Source organism: Mobula hypostoma, chromosome 14, assembly GCF_963921235.1.
Source record: "Mobula hypostoma chromosome 14, sMobHyp1.1, whole genome shotgun sequence".
Classification (NCBI taxonomy): Eukaryota; Metazoa; Chordata; class Chondrichthyes; order Myliobatiformes; family Myliobatidae; genus Mobula; species Mobula hypostoma.
In genome coordinates this window covers 53,763,602-53,781,615 of record NC_086110.1, presented here as the reverse complement: position 1 = coordinate 53,781,615, position 18,014 = coordinate 53,763,602, and the positions used below count along the sequence as shown (strand labels likewise).

At 41.8% G+C, this 18,014-nt stretch overlaps 1 protein-coding gene across 3 annotated transcripts in view; it reads right to left on the bottom strand.

Moving 5' to 3' along the window:
* cdh13 (cadherin 13, H-cadherin (heart)) overlaps nucleotides 1–18,014 on the bottom strand; it is a 1,230,859-nt gene that overhangs the window by 258,080 nt on the left and 954,765 nt on the right. The gene's annotated exons all lie outside the window — the stretch shown is intronic.

Below are 18,014 nucleotides of genomic sequence, written 5' to 3'. Positions count from 1 at the left end.
ACTCAAACCATGATGACCTGAATGCAGTACCATTGATGCCACATGAGTCGTCAAAGTTAATGTTTGCACCTTCAATTCCAATATTCTATTAACTGAACATAGAACATAGAATAGTACAGCACAGTACAGGCCCTTCAGCCCACAATATTGTGCCAACCCTTAAACCCTGCCTCCCATATAACCCCCCACCTTAAATTCCTCCATATACCTGTCTAGTAGTCTCTTAAATTTCACTAGTGTATCTGCCTCCACCACTGACTCAGGCAATGCATTCCTCGCACCAACCACTCTCTGTGTAAAAAACCTTCCTCTAATATCCCCCTTAAACTTCCCACCCCTTACCTTAAAGCCATGTCATCTCGTATTGAGCAGTGGTGCCCTGGGGAAGAGGTGCTGGCTGTCCACTCTATCTATTCCTTTTCATATCTTGTATACCTCTGTCATGTCTCCTCTCATCTTCCTTCTCTCCAAAGAGTAAAGCCCTAGCTCCCTTAATCTCTGATCATAATGCATACTCTCTAAACCAGGCAGCATCCTGGTAAACCTCCTCTGTACCCTTTCCAATGCTTCCACATCCTTCCTATAGTGTGTTGACCAGAACTGGACACAGTACTCCAAGTGCGGCCTAACCAGAGTTTTATAGAGATGCATCATTACCTTGCGACTCTTAAACTCTATCCATCGACTTATGAAGGCCAACACCCCATAAGCTTTCTTAACTACCCTATCTACCTGTGAGGCAACTTTCAGGGATCTGTGGACATGTACCCCCAGATCCCTCTGCTCCTCCACACTACCAAGTATCCTGCCATTTACTTTGTACTCTGCCTTGGAGTTTGTCCTTCCAAAGTGTACCACCTCACACTTCTCCGGGTTGAACTTCATCTGCCACTTCTCAGCCCACTTCTGCATCCTATCAATGTCTCTTTGCAATCTTCGACAATCCTCTACACTATCCACACCACCACCAACCTTTGTGTCATCTGCAAACTTGCCAACCCACCCTTCTACCCCCACCTCCAGTTCGTTAATAAAAATCACAAAAAGTAGAGGTCCCAGAACCGATCCTTGTGGGACACCACTAGCCACAACACTCCAATCCAAACGTACTCGCTCCACCATGACCCTTTGCTTTCTGCAGGCAAGCGAATTCTGAATCCACCTGGCCAAACTTCCCTGGATCCCAAGCCTTCTGACTTTCTGAATAAGCCTACTGTGTGGAACCTTGTCAAATGCCTTACTAAAATCTGTGTAGATCACAGCCATTGCACTACCCTCATCTATATGCCTGGTCACCTCCTCAAAGAACTCTATCAGGCTTGTTAGATATGATCTGCCCTTCACAAAGCCATGCTGACTGTCCCTGATTGGACCATGTTTCTCTAAATGCCCATAGATCCTATTTCTAAGAATCTTTTCCAACAGCTTTCCCACCACAGGCATAAGGTTTACTGGCCTATAATTACCCGGACTATCCCTACTACCTTTTTTGAACAAGGGGACAATATTCACCTCCCTCCAATCCTCCGGTACCATTCCCGTGGACAACGAGGACATAAAGATCCTAGCCAGAGGCTCAGCAATCTCTTCCCTCGCCTCGTGGAGCAGCCTGGGGAATATTCCGTCAGGCCCCAGGGACTTATCCATCCTAATGTATTTTAACAACTCCAATACCTCCTCTACCTTAATATTAACATGCTCTAGAACATCAACCTCACTCATATTGTCCTCACCATCATCAAGTTCCCTCTCATTGGTGAATATCGAAGAGAAGTATTCATTGAGGACCTCGCTCACTTCCACAGCCTCCAGGCACACCTTCCCAGCTTTATCTCTAATCGGTCCTACCTTCACTCCTGTCATCCTTTTGTTCTTCACATAATTGAAGAATGCCTTGGGGTTTTCCTTTACCCTACTCACCAAGGCCTTCTCATGCCCCTTTCTTGCTCTCCTCAGCCCCTTCTTCTGATCTTTGCTTCCTAAACCTCAGGTATGCTGCCTTCTTCCACCTGACTAAATTTTTCACCTCACTTGTCACCCATGGTTCCTTCACCCTACCATTCTTTATCTTCCTCACCAGGACAAATTTATCCCTAACATCCTGCAAGAGATCCCTAAACATCGACCACATGTCCATAGTATATTTCCCTGCAATAACACCATCCCAATTCACACCCGCAAGTTCTAGCCTTATAGCCTCATAATTTGCCCTTCCCCAATTAACAATTTTCCTGTCCTCTCTGATTCTATCCTTTTCTATGATAATGCTAAAGGCCAGGGAGCAGTGGTCACTGTCCCCTAGTAGCTCACCCACTGAGAGATCTGTGACCTGATCCGGTTCGTTACCTAATACTAGATCTAGTATGGCATTCCCCCTAGTCGGCCTGTCAACATACTGTGACAGGAATCCATCCTGGACACACTTAACAAATTCTGCCCCGTTTAAATCGTTGGAACTAATCAGGTGCCAATCAATATTAGGGAAGTTAAAGTCACCCATGATAACAACCCTGGTATTTTTGCACCTTTCCAAAATCTGCCTCCCAATCTGCTCCTCTGTATCTCTGTTGCTACCAGGGGGCCTATAGAATACTCCCAATAGAGTAATTTCTCCCTTCCTGTTCCTGACTTCCACCCATACTGACTCAAAAGAGGATCCTGCTACATTACTCACCCTTTCTGTAGCTGTAATAGTATCCCTGACCAGTAATGCCACCCCCCTCCCCTTTCCCGCCATCTCTATCCCTTTTAAAGCACAGACATCCACGAATATTGAGAATCCATTCCTGCCCTGGTGCCAGCCAAGTCTCTGTAATGGTCACTACATCATAATTCCATGTATGTATCCAAGCTCTCAGTTCACCCCTTTGTTCCTGATGCTTCTTGCATTGAAGTACACAAACTTTAGCCCTTCTACTTTACTATCTTTACACCCTTTATTCTGCTTCTCTTTCCTCAAAGCCTCTCTATATGTTAGATCTGGCTTTACTCCATGCACTTCTTCCACTGCTCTATCACTCTGAGCCCCACCCCCCTTGCAAATTAGTTTAAACCCTCCCGAACCATGCTAGCAAACCTACCTGCCAGGATATTGCTCCCCCTCCGAGTTCAGGTGCAACCCATCCAATCTGTACAGGTCCAACCTTCCCCAGAATAGATCCCAATGATCCAAAAATCTAAAATCCTTCCCCCTGCACCAACTCCTTAGCCACGCATTCAACTGCCATCTCCTCCAATTCTTACCATCACTATCATGTAGCACTGGCAGCAATCCTGAGAACGCCACCTTTGAGGTCCTGTTCTTCAGCCTTCTGCCTAATTCCCGAAACTCACACTTCTGGACCTCATCCCTCTTCCTGCCTATGTTGTTCTTCACCTCAACCTCAAACTTGCATTCCTGAGCTATTCACCTGATAACTGGTCTCAAAGGGCTGTTCCTTCATGTTGTTGAGGTTGCGTCATGATCAACCTGCTCTGCACTTTTTTTTGTTCCAGAAAAACTTACATTGCAATTACCCCACAAGTGTCCATGCCCTCAACAACATTTACAAGCTCCAAGGATAGATGCAGCACCTGATCAAAAGAGAGTGCCATTTACCTTGCAATAGATTTAGAAACAGTGCTGAGTATAAGTCTAAGGATTTGAAATTTAATTCGACAAGGTCACATATAAAAACTTACATGCGTACATTTAATATGTGACCAGAGGTGCTATTTTAATGCAGAGCAGAGCAGACCAGCCTAATGCCTGGATGAAAATAACACACTAAGGAATGTGGTTTGCATGCATAGAGTGCTCATGAGTAAACTTCACTCATCAGAACGTCTGCTTTTAGACATGCTAAAAGGTCAGTAGGTCATGACCTTGGTACAACTTTAGCCCCTAGTTGTATTTTGCACTGAAAGATTGTTGCTGAACACTGTTGCTATGTATTGGTGCTTTTACATCTGTTATAGATCACCAACAAGCAGGTACTTTATTCCACCTCTAGAGTTCAGTATGACCATCTTCCTCCCCTCCACCATCAGACCTACCCCCACCCCCCGGCATCAGCTTAGACTGGCAGACTCTATATAAACCCTTATCTCTTAATTTAACTAAACTCTATTTGTTCAGTGTTCTGCATTATCGCTCTGTCTCTCTAGTCACAATATTATATTCTGTGTTACGTTTTCTTTCTGTCGTATTAATGTGAGTGTGTATATATATCATGATCTGCCGAGATGGCATGCAAAACAGAAAGCTTTTCATTGTAGTATCACAAGCAGGAGAAAATCTGCTGATGCTGAAATCCAAGGCAACAACACAAAATGCTGGAGGAACTCAGCAGGCCGGGCAGCATCTATGGAAAAGAGTAAACAGTTGACGTATTGGGCCGATCCTGCTTTAGGTTTTAATTTTGTCTCGGTTTTCAGCACGTTACAACAATAAACCAATACAAGTACTATCATCTCCTCTTCACCTCCAGAGTTTAGGCTAGTTGATCATCCTTCTATACAATTGACAACCTCTTTATCATACTGGTAGTCTTGCCTCTTGTCCTTTCACTCATAATGGCCTCTTTTTCTCCATGGAACTTTCTCCAGTCCTCTGTTTATTTTTGTACTCTGCTTAACTGCCCTGCTTTCCCTTATACTGACCCCCACAGAGCAAGAAATCATGGGCCTCTGAAGTAATTTTTTGTTTGTTTGTTATTTCCAGTGGTTTGTATTGTTAAGGATTTCTCCCAGGCAGTGTTATTACCAACTGGAAATAATCTATTGCCAGGTCACCCTGATAGCCTCTGTACACCTGAAATCAACAATCAATTAGCATTGACCACTATCAGAAATCTTTAAGAAGGCATGATTGGATGCTAGTAAATCACCCTGACACTAAAAGAAGCTGTCTACAGCTATACAGGCCCAATCAAGTATTAGTCATAGCAGCAATGTAGGGAAGTTACCAATTAATTTGTGCACAGCAAACTCCCAAAGCAACAATGCAATCTGTTGTCACCCGAGGGACACAAATTGGCCAGGGCACCAGAATGATAAGAGAATGACGGTGGTTTTGTTTTAGTGCCTCATCCGGAAGCCAGCACTCTTGACAATCAGTATTCATGCAGAGGTCCTTTGAAGTGGCAAGCCCAGAGCATATAACTTAGGCCTCTGGTAGGACTTGCACCCACAAGGTCTAACCGAGAAGCAAATTGTTCATACTGAGTTATGAGTAGCACCCAAAGAAAGAGGCTTTGCCCCTAGCTGTTGTCTGCAGTGGATTTCTTACTGCAGAACAATTCTTTGTACAATTGTGGTATTAAAGATGGAGCCTAAAAGGATTGCATTCTTGTGTAAATATTGATGATCTGTTGAAAGACCATGACACCAGCATGTACTTATTAATAAAATAATAGTTCATTTGTAGTTGATTTTTTTGTACAAAGTTCGATTTAGGGCTTGGCTGTAAATGAAATAACATTAATAATAAATTAGGTTTCTTAGACTTTATGTTTGAGTGATTTATCCCATCAAGTGTACTTTAAATGGCTTCACAATTCTTTAAGTATGTAAGTATGCTGGTGCTGGCCCATTGCAGATAGAGTAATGTTTCTTTCCCAATGATTAATGAGTGTTTTAAGACATTATTTTGGATCATTCCCTATCTTTCTGTTGAGAGAAGTCACATCAAATAGGCCAAGATGAGAAAAGGCTTTATAGTTTAGTGTTTGTATATCACTTAATTACAACTTTACAGCAACAAGGGCATCCTTTCAAAATATTCAAATCGGAATAATGTTGAAATTATTTTTGGAGGAGCCTACACAAGACGGATAATAGCAATTTCATTCCTTCAGTGATTTGATGCTGCTACACATTCTAGTTTTTAGCTATTTGGACATAACTTGCATTTGTTAATCATTTAGCAAATATTTCTTCATAATTCTACGAACACTGTACACTGGAAAAACAACTTTTCTCTCATACAATGGATTGAAATTACGAGCATATTAATTATGATTTATAGCCATGGAAAAACTAATTAAAATATAAGGGGCACTATATTAAAGTATTGACAAGATAGAACATGAATATTTTGAAAAACTGCATCTGGTGGATATCAGAATACAGCATTATGTTTGCATTTAGAAACACAGAAACATGGAAAAATGGAGCAGCAACAGGTCATTTAATTCTTCGAGCTTGGTCTGCTCTAGCATTCTACCATTGTTGATCATTCAAGTTTGGTACAAATTTAGCTTTTTAATTTAACTTATTTATTTATTGAGATACAGTGTGGACTCGGTCCTTCTAGCCCTTCAACCCTTGACAACCCCCAGTTTAACCCGAGCCTACTCACAAGACAATTCACAGTCACCGGAGCAAACAACTGGTACATCTTTGGATGGTGGGTGGAATCCAGAGCACCCAGAGGAAACCCACGTGGTCGTACAAACTCCTTACAGACCGCGGTGGAATCTCCTCACATCATTTGATCTGTTTAGCCCCGTTTTGAATATAATGATCTGCCCTCAACTATTTGTTTTGTGGTAAAAAGTTCACAAGTTCATCATTTTTTTTATCATCTCAGTCTTAAAAGTGTTCCTGCTGGTCCTGGACTTGGCTGCCAGTGGAATCATCACTACTTTTGTGCTGTTGTTGACATAGTAAAACACTCACTCATTTCAGTGTTATGTAGTCAAGTAAATTTTAACACCAAAGCATATGGAGATTTTTTGTATCAGAAACAACCGAACGTGTACACCTGTGGAATGTGGGAGGAAACTGGAGCACTTGGAGGAAACACACACAGTCATGGGAACATACAAATCCCTTGCCGAGACTGGTGGCTATTAAAGCCAGGTTTCTGGCACTGTAAAGCTGTAATGCAGAAAAGGCAGTAACCAGAGGGCACCTATTTAAGGCATTAGCTCAAAAACCAACAATAACACAACAAATTGTTATCATCAGCAATGCTCTTTCTGAAGAGATGTAGAATGTGGGTTAGGACTGTATCTGAAGTGCTGAACTCAACTATTATCACCCTTTAGAGGAAGGATATGGAGGCTATGAGTGGTTCAGAAGATGTTTACCAGTATGCTGCCTTAAGTGGAAGGCATGCATTATGCTGTCTGCTCTCCTCTCCTATCAGATTTTTTCCTCTCCAGCCCTTCCGTGACCTTTCCCACCCACCTGGCTTCACCTATCACCTCCCAGGTAGCCTCTTCCCCCCCACCTTTATATTCAGGCACCTCCCCGCTTCCTTTCAGTTCTGAAGCAAGGTCTCAGCCCAAAACATGACCGTTTACTCTTTTCCATTGACGCTGCCTGGCCTGCTGCGTTCCTTCTGCATTTTGTGTGTGTTGCTTTGGATTCAGCATCTGTAGACTTTCTTGTACGTATGCATTATAAGGAGCTGCTGGACAAATAAAGTGTTCTCTGAAGCAGGGGGACAAAGCGGAAATCTGATAAAACTTTGTAAAATTATGAGAATCATAGAAATACAGCTAGTATGTATCTTCTATGGTCAATATGTCTAATATTAGAGGTTATGCAATTAAGGTGAAGGGGCAAGTTGAAAGGAAACATGCAGCACAAGTTTTCTTTTACACACAGTGTGGTGAATGCCTAGAATGTCTGGTATGGTGGTGGAGACAGATATGACAGAGGCATTTAAGATGCTTCTACATGAATATGCAGAGAATGGACGGATATATGCAAGCAGAAGAGATTAGGTGCCATTAGTTTAACTAGTTCTGCACAACATTGTGAGCTGAAGGGCCTGTTACTATGCTGTACTGCTGTGTGTTCTATTTCTTATGTTCCTGAAGAAAATTTGGCATTATATTTTCAAAAGGGAACTGGATAAATGCATGAATCGGGAAAAATAAAGTGGTATGTAAAAATGCAGGGGCAGGGTCTAACCAGGAATCTTATTCAGATAGATAATGATGATGTAATAAGCTAACTGACCTCTTCTCTGCTGAATATTTTATGATCATGCTTTAATTTTGTGATGAAACATTATCAATCATATATCCTGATACATTACCCCAAACCTGTCCCATGTCTGTGTGATATCAGGGAAGCCAACCTCCCCTCCAAGGACTCTGTCAATGATTCACTCTGCCTAAGTAAAGCAGCTGGAATAGTCAAAGAACCCATCCAACTTGGACATTGTCTCTTCTCCACGCTTCCCTCTCAGAAGCTAATAAAAGCCAGCAAGCATGTATCACCAGGGACAAAGGCAGCTTCTATCTCGTTGTTATAAGACTATCAAATGGTTCCCTAACATGTTAAAATGGACTCTGGAACTCACAATCTACTTGTCGTGATCTTGCATCTTATTGTTTACCTGTATTGCAGTTTCTCTGTAGCTGTCACACTTTATTCTGCATTCTGTTATTGTTTTACCTTGTTCTACCTCAATGCACCATGTAATGATTTGATCTGTATGAAGTGAATGCAAGGCAAGTTTTTCACCGTATCTTGGTATGTGTGACAATAATAAAACAATTTCAATTCTAAGATCTTTATATGACATTGAGCACATGAATACTACCTCAGTACTTTTTTATTTTGACACTTTGCATTACTTATTTGATTTAATTATACATATTTTTTATATATTCTCACTGTAATTCACAGTTTTTTCTCTATTATTATGTATTGCATTGTAATGCTGCTGCAAAATTAACAAATTTCGCGACAAATGCCGATGATATTAAACCTGATTCTGATTTGGTCAGTATCAGCATACATTGTAGTCTGCTTCTCAGAGAATACATTGGGGAATAGGCTCTCCAGCCCACCAAATCAATACTCACCAGGAATTAGGAATTCATCTATATCACTTCTACCTGAATCCCTCATATTTCCTTCTACATCCCCATCAATGCCTCTCACATGGTGTCTTGGTTCTCTGTCAGGAGTGTTTTACAGAAGCTAGTTAACCTACCAACCAGCACCAACTTTGGCATTTTGAAGTTAATCACAGCATCCTGAGAGGAAGGAGCTGGTTGCATGGTGTGCAGCCAAGTGGTCAAAAGGAGAATATGAAACTCTGTAGAAACCACAAATAACGTCAGGATCAAATGAGTCATTCATGACCTACAGATAGTATAGCCTACTCCTGAAGTTTGGAAGCAGAATAAAATACACTGCCTTGAGGACATAAAATGTTCCCACTGTCCCAGAGAAAACAAACCCTAGTTTTATGAATGAAATCTTTGTATAATTCACAAAGTTATTACACAATGCAAGAGAATTCCTAGACTTCCACATTACAATGGTTCCACATACAATTATTGATTGGGGATGTATTGTTACTAAGCAGAGATACCTTAAGCCAAAAGTATTAACATAACTCATCAACTTGTCCACAGTTAGAACATAGAACATAGAATAGTACAGCACAATACAGGCCTTTCGGCCCACAATGTTGTGCCGAACCTTAAACCCTGCCTCCCATATAACCCCCTCCACCTTAAATTCCTCCAAATAACTGTCCAGTAGTCTCTTAAACTTCACTAGTGTATCTGCCTTTACCACTGACTCAGGCAGTGCATTCCACGCACCGACCACCCTCTGAGTGAAAAACCTTCCTCTAATATCCCTCCCTGAACTCCCCACCCCTTATCTTAGAACCATGTCCTCTTATATTGAGCAGTGGTGCCCTGGGGAAGAGGCGCTGGCTGTACTATCTATTATTATCTTGTATACCTCTACTATGTCTCCTCTCATCCTCCTTCTCTCCAAAAAATGTAAAGCCCTAGCTCCCTTAATTTCTGATCATAATGCATACTCTCTAAACCAGGCAGCATCCTGGTAAATCTCCTCTGTACCCTTTCCAATGTTTCCATATCCTTCTTATAATATTCTTTTAAACATTTTCTATTGAAATTAATTTTTATTGTGATAGACTGCATCTCCTGAAGGAGTGTGCTGAGCAACTGTGTAGAGATCTCCAGCACATTTTCAGTCTGAGTCTCAGCCTGGAAAGGGTCCCTACCGTGTGGGAAACATCATGTGTCATCCCGGTACCTAAGAAGGGCCAACCAAAAGTCTTGAATGACAAACATCCAGTGTCCTAACCTCATATATCATGAAGACCTTAGAGAGGCCGGTCCTGGCTCACCCCCAACCCTGGTCAGGTTAGCATCGATCCCCTGCAGTTTGCCTACCAGGAGCACACTGGAGTCAACAATACTATCATCTTCCTGCTGAACAGAGCCTACTCCCATTTGGATAAGCAGGGCAGCACTGTGAGGATCATGTTTTTTGATTTCTCGAGTGCCTTCAATACTATACAGCCCTCATTACTGGGGGAAAAGCTCCACTCAATGCAGGTTGGCACATCCATTGTATCCTGGATAATGGACTACCTGACTGGCAGACCACAGTTTGTGCGGCTTTAGAGCACCGTGTCAGATCTGGCTATAAGCAGCACTGCGGCCCCACCTCTTTGGATTCCTTCCTCTTTACCCTTTATACCTTGGATTTTAGCAACAACACTAAGCCAGGCCATCGGCAGAAATTTTCTGATGACTCAGCAATAGTTGGGTGTATAAAGGGAGAAAGGGAAGATGAGTACAGGGTCCTGGTGGAGGACTTTGTCAAATTGTGCAAGCTCAACATCTGTAAGACAAAGGAGATGGTGATGGGCTTTAGGAGGACTAAGCCTGCACTGCTCCTTGTCAGTATTGATGGTGAGGATGTAGATGTGGTGAGGACCTACAAGTATCTAGAGATGCATCTGGATGACAGACTTGAATGGAATATCAATTGTGTACATAAAGGGCCAGAGTCACCTTCACCTCCTGAGGAGACTGAGGTCCTTTGGAGTACACAGGCATCTCCTTCACATGTTCTACCAGTTTGTTGTTGCCCGTACATTATTCTATGCGGTGGTGTGCCAGGGCAATGGCACACAGGCTCAATAAACTGATTACAAAGGCTGGATCTATTAAAGGAGTCAAACTGGACACTGTGGAGGCTGTGGTAGAACAGAGGACCCTATGGAAAATCCTGGAAATTCTGGACAATGTTTCTCACACTCTGCATGCCACCTTGGCTGAACAGGGGAGCACTTTCAGTGATAGACTAAGGCAACTGTGCTGTTCCAAAGGACACTATATGAGGTCATTCTTACCCTCGGTTATTAGGCTCCACAATGAGTCAACCTATAGCTGGGGAAGTAATGCCTCCCTCTTGTTAAACTGTTTGAGGCAACTTTTTTTTTAAATTCTTTCTTACTTCTTTTCTAATATTTATATATCTGTGCATTTGTAGATGCTACTGTAACACTGTAATTTCCCTTGGGATCAATAAAGTATCTACCTATCTTTATTTTTTTTACAATTATCTGTCAAGCTTTTGGGAAGAGCCAGAATGAGAATAGCTGCTAACCTGAAAGAACATTGCAATGTTCAGTTGTGATCCTTTTAAGTAAGTGGATAATCAGCACTAACTTAAACGAGTTATTAATGAACACTGACAGACTGAGTTACCTAACAACTCACCTGGGTTATGCCGTACATTGTGGGCTTAACAGAAAGACCTGAGCAAATAGAAGACAAGTCTTTTATTCTATCACATGCTGCCTCTTCAGTGTTATGTGTTACATCCCAGATATTTGTTGTGGAAACTCTCTTTCCCAGATTATTTGCACATACAAAACGTCCCTGTAGAAACCAACATGAGGTGTTGAGCTTTATGTACAACTTCCAAGATAATTCCCCTTTTTGTCTCCATGTAAATGCTCTCAAAAGTTAACTATTTGATAGACTATAATAGAAGTTAAGGATGTTAGTTTTAAAGGCAACAAAGTTATAACATGTGAAAAGCAATCAGCACTCAACGGGCTTCTCCATTGGCTCACTGATGCAGTAAAAGGATTGAACAGATGTCCAATTTATTGCGAACAGATTGTAACCCCTGTCTGCATGCTTGAAATCTTTGGATGGATCCTTTTTTGAAGCCTAGTCAGAAAATTATTACGATTGCAAATTCACAGCTCTAAGGAATGCAACAGAAACATTATTTCAACAGGCAACCACCCGCTTCTCTATCCCAGATTTAATTTAAATCCCAATTTCCCTGCAGTCTTTTCCAGTTTACCAATCTGATCTGAAAGTTCCAATGCCTACTCTGTGGAAATTGGAGCAAATCTTCTCAGCAACTAAACCCTAGAAAATCATATTTATATTTGTAGCAGTTTACTTACTGAAATTCCACATTTTTGATCTACTGTCATCCCCATTTCAGCTGGAAGTCACTTACAAAGCCTGATTTGGGATTGGATGGGGCAGCAATGAATAGTTCAAGCCTGAAATCCAGGCCAGCACACCACTGAGTCATAGAATCATAGGAAAATACAGAATAGAAACAGGCCCTTCGATCCATCTATTCCATGCCAAAACCACTTAAACGGCCTACATTCATCGACCTGCACAGGGACCATTGCCCTTCATACCCCGACTACCCAAGTGCCTATCCAAGCTTCACTTAAATGTTGAAATGGAGTTCGCATGCACCACTTGCACTAGCAGCTCGTTCCACACTCTCACGACCCTCTGAGTGAAGAAATTTCCCCTCATGTTCCAATTAAACTTTTCACCTCTCACCCGTAACCTATGACCTCTGGTTGTAGTCCTACCCTACCCCCAGTTTAACATTGATGGACTGCCGCACTATATGACATGCTATCTTCTTGATGAAATGTTAAATGGAGCGGGGATGGGCACTTAGCCAATATTTACGCATCAATCAACTTGCTTCACAACAGATTTATCTACTCATTATCTCTTTTTTGTGTGACATTGGCTGCATAGAATGGCTGCTACATTTCTGAGATTATGACAGGGACTATTCTTCAGAAGTACACATTGGGGCAGAACTGTGTCTTAAAATATGCCATACAAATGTACCTTTCCTTTGCAAAAGTTACTGAGGATTTTGCTGAAGATGACTTTGTGAAAAATATGCCTCACTAAAATAATAACTTCCAAGTGTGTTTCCAATTGAATGCAGACTATGTATGCATCCAGTCCATAAGAATATTGATCTAATCTGTCTTGGACACCACAACATAGATTTTAGTCATGAGGTAAGTTCCTTGAGGGGTAATAAGATTGAGAGGCGAGTGTATGATTTGTTGGGACTCACTTAAGTAAATATATCAAAAAGGTCTTGCAATTTTCAGTTGTGGGGTTCTATATTTATTTTATTTTTTCTGTGTTTCCATCCTAAAACAACTTGACTGACAGATTAGATTTTCTGGGTGAGGGGCCTGCTTCACAAAGCTATGACTAAAAGGATATGTAATATGGTGTAAAGTGGTGTTTGAGGAACAGACTGAAATTGACCAGGAGTGTAGACTATGGTTTTAGTGTGGGCAGGTAGGGAATATATCTACAGAAACACTATATTGAACTCTATCACTGCAGTACTTACTGCCATTTGCAGATGGAGAAAGATATGTACCAGATAGGTCAATGTTAGAGAAATAACTTTTCACATCCTGGATCAAATCTATTTAAATCCATTATTGAGAGTACTTTATTGGTTATTCTTGGTAACCTTGGTGATCTTGTACTGGGAAATTAGCTTGCCAACTAAAGATAAAATTTACTTAAATTGAATGAACTGGAAAAATTATTAAAATCATAGAAAAATAAATGTCTAAATTTTGATGAGTTGGCATAAGACTGCCAAATCTATGGTGGGGAGGCCAGCGGGAGGTGCAGAAGGGAGAGAAGAAGATGAAAAATGTGGTAGTCATAGGGGATTCCATAGTGAGGGGAACAGACAGGAGGTTCTGTCTGCCTGAAAGAGATACCCGCATGGTGTGTTGCCTCCCAGGTGCCAGAGTACGGGATGTCTCAGATTGGGTGCAGAGTATTCTGAAGGGAGACGGTGAAGTCAGAAGTCTTGGTACATATTGGTACCAATGACATAGGTAGAAAAGAGGGAGGAGATCCTGAAGGGAGAATTCAGGGAGTTGGGTAAGAAGCTGAAAAGCATGGCCTCCAGGGTAGAAATCTCAGGATTGCTGCCTGTGCCACATGCTAACAAACGCAAGAATAGCAGGATCAGGCATATTAATTTGTGGCTGAGAGACTGGTGTAGGGGGCAGGGCTTCGGGTTCCTGGATCATTGGGGCCTCTTCAGGGGGAGGTATGACCTGTGCAAAAAGGACGGGTTACACCTGAACCCAAAGGGGTCCAATATCCTAGCAGGCAGGTTTAATAGAGCTGTTAGGGAGGGTTTAAACTAATTTGGCAGGGGGATGGGAACTGGAGTAATAGGGGTGAGGAAGGGGAAAACAGAAATAAATCAAAGATAGCATGCAACAGAGATGATAGACAGGATAGGCAAGAGGTGAGGCATAAGCATAGCCAGTGGGATGAATTACAGGGCAATAGAGGTGTGGTGCAGTTAAAACAGAAAGTAACAAATACTGGACTGAGAGTGTTGTATTTGAATGCACGCAGCATAAGAAATAAAATGGACGATCTTGAAATTCAGCTACAGATTGGCAAGTATGACGTTGTGGCCATCTCTGAAACTTGGCGAAAGGATTGTGGCCTTTGGGAGCCGAACGTCCAAGGATATACGGTGTATTAGAAAGATAGGTTAGTAGGCAGAGGGGGTGGTGTGGCCCTGTGTGTAAGAAATAATATTAAACCATTAGAAAGGGATGACATAGGATTGGAAGGTGTAGAGACTCTATGGTTTGAGTTAAGAAATTGGCAAGGGTAAAAGAACCCTAATGGCAGTTGGATACAGGCCTCCAAACAGCAGCCGGGATGTGAATTACAAATTACAGCAGGAGGTAGAAAAGGCGTATCAGAAAGACAATGTCATGATAATCATTGGGGATTTTAACATGAAAGTGGATTGGGAAAGCCAGGACAGTATTGTACCTCAAGAGAGAGAATTTGTAGAATATCTAAGGGATGGCTTTTTAGAACAGCTTGTTGTTAAGCCCACTGGGGAATTGGCTGTGCTGGATTGGGTGTTGTGCAATGATCCAGAGGTGATAAGGGAAGTCAGAGCCAAAGTGAAAGCAAAAGAGAGGGCATCTAAGGAAGCCAGAGCTAGTGGGAACATAAAGAATTGGGGAGCTTTTAAAAACTTGCAGAAGGAAACTAAGTAGGTCATTAGGAAGGAAAAGATGAATTATGAAAGGAAGCTGGAGACTAATATCAAAGAAGTTACTAAAAGCTTTTTTATGTATATAAAGGGTAAAAGAGAGTTGAGGGTAGACATAGGACCAATAGAAAGTGACACTGGAGGTATTGTAATGAGAGATGCAGAGATGGCAGAGGAACTGAATGCGTATTTTGCATCAGTCTTCACAGTGGAAGACATCTGCAATATACCGAACATTCAAGAGTGTCAGGGAAATGAAGTATGTGCAGTGAAAATTACGACTGAGGAAGTGTTCAGGAAGCTTAATGGTCTGAGGGTGGATAAATCTCCTGTACCTAATGGAATGCACCCTCGTGTTCTGAAGGAAGTAGCTGGAGAGACTGCGGAGGCATTAACAGTAATCTTTCAAGAATCAATAGATTCTGGCATTCTACCAGATAACTGGAAAATTGCATATGTTACTCTGCTATTTAAGAAGGGTTGGAGGCAGCAGAAAGAAAACTATAGACCTGTTAGCTTGACATCAGTGGTTGAAAAGTTGATGGAATCGACATTTAGGGATGAGATTACAGAATACCTGGACGAACATGACAAGATAAGCCAAACCTAGCATGGTTTCCTGAAAGGAAAATCCTGCCAGACTAACCTACTGCATTTTTTTGAGGAAATTACAAGCTGGGTAGACAAAGGAGGTGCAGTGGATGTGGTGTACTCAGAAGGCCTTTGACAAGGTGTCGCACATGAGGCTACTTAGCAAGACAAGAGCCCATACAATTACAGTACAGGGAAGTTACTAGCTTGGGTGGAGCATTGGTTGATCAGCAGAAAGCAGAGAGTGGGAATAAAGGGATCCTATTCTGGCTGCCTGCCGGTTACCAGTGGAGTTCCACAGGGGTTGCTGTTGGCACCGCTGCTTTTTATGATGTATGTCAGTGATTCGGACAGTGGGACGAATGGATTTGTGGCTAAACTTGCCGATGATACAAAGATGGATGGAGGAACGGGTAGTGTTGAGGAAACAGAGAGCCTGCAAAGAGACTTAGATAGTTTAGGGGAATGGGCAGAGAAGTGGCAAATGAAATACAATGTTGGAAAATATATGGTCATGCACTTTGGTGGAAGAAATAAATGGGAAGACTATTATTTAGATGGGGAGAGAATTCAAAATGCAGAGATGCAAAGGGACTTGGGAGCCCTTGTGCAGGACACCCTAAAGGTTAACCTCCAGTATGAGTCGGTGGTGAAGAAGGCAAATGCAATGTTGGCATTCATTTCTAGAGGTATAGAATAGAAGAGCAAGGATGTGATGTTGAGACTCTATAAGGCACTCGTGAGACCACACTTGGAGTATTGTGTGCAGTTTTGGGTTCCTTATTTTAGAAAGGATATACTGACTTTGGAGAGGGTTCAGAGAAGATTCATGAGAATGATTCCAGGCATGAAAGGGTTACCATATGAGGAACATCTCTCAGCTGTTGGGCTGTATTCCCTGGAGTTCAGGAGAATGAAGGGGGACCTCATAGAAACATTCCGAATGTTAAAAGGCCTGAACAGATTAGATATGGCAAAGTTATTTCCCATGGTAGGGAATTATAGGAAAAGAGGGCAGGACTTCAGGATTAAATGACATTCATTTAGAACAGAGATGTGGAGAAATTACTTTAGTCAGAGGGTGGTAAATCTGTGGAATTTGTTGCCATGAGTGGCTGTGGAGGCCAAGTCATTGGGTGCATTTAAGGCAGAGATAGATAGGTTCTTGATTAGCCAGGGCATCAAAAGGGTATGGGAAGAAGGCAGGGGAGTTGAGATGACTGAAAGAATTGGATCAGCCATGATTGAATGGTGGAGCGGACTCGATGGGCTGAATGGACTACTTCTGCTCCTATATCTTATGGTCTTATGGAGGGGAAATTAGTGTATGAAGTTAATAAGCCAAGTCGATGTCGTTGTATATATAATATATATACTTGCTGTAATTCCCATCTTTTTTATTTTCTATTATTGTATTGCATTGTACTGCTGCTGCAAAGAGAAGTTTCACAACAAATAGCAATGATATTAAACCTGATTCTGATTCCCATATAATTACAAAGATTATTTGGCACTGAGATCAGTCCTGTTGGTATCTATCGTAATCAGAATTAGAATCAGGTTTTATATCACCCGCATATGTTGTTAAATTTGTTAACTTTGCCGCAACAGTATAATGCAATACATGACAATATAGGGAAAAAAGAATTACAGTAGGTGTATGTGTATATTAAATAATTAAATTAAGGCAAATAGTGCAAAAACAGAAATTTAAAATCAAGTAATGTGGTAATGTTTATGGGTTCATTGTCCGTTTAGAAATCGGATGCAGAGGGGAAGAAGCCGTTCCTGAATTGCTGAATGTGTGCCTGCAGGCTTCTGCATTTCTTTCCTGATGGTAACAATGAGAAGAGGGCATGTTCTGGGTGGTGGGGGTCCTTGATGATGGAAACTGATTTTGAGGCACTGCTCCTTGTACATATCTTGGATAATATGGAGGCAAGCACCCATGATGGAGCTGACTAATTTTACAACTCTCTGCAGCTTACTATGATCCTGCGCAGTAGACTCCCCCACCCATACCAGACAGTGATGCAGCCAGTCAGAGTGCTCTCCACAGTAAATCTGTAGAAGTTCTCGAGGATTTTAGGTGATAAAGCAAATCTCCACAAACTCCTGATGAAATATGGCCAACGTCTTGCCTTCTTTCTGTTCCATAAGAACATTACTTCACCTTGCCCCAGCATATATGGATTCCTAAATTTTTTTGAGCAGCAAATAACTGAAATTGTGCACAGAAAAAAGCGAGAGAAAATAGGCATGAAGTACACAAAGAGACAGAGAAAGCA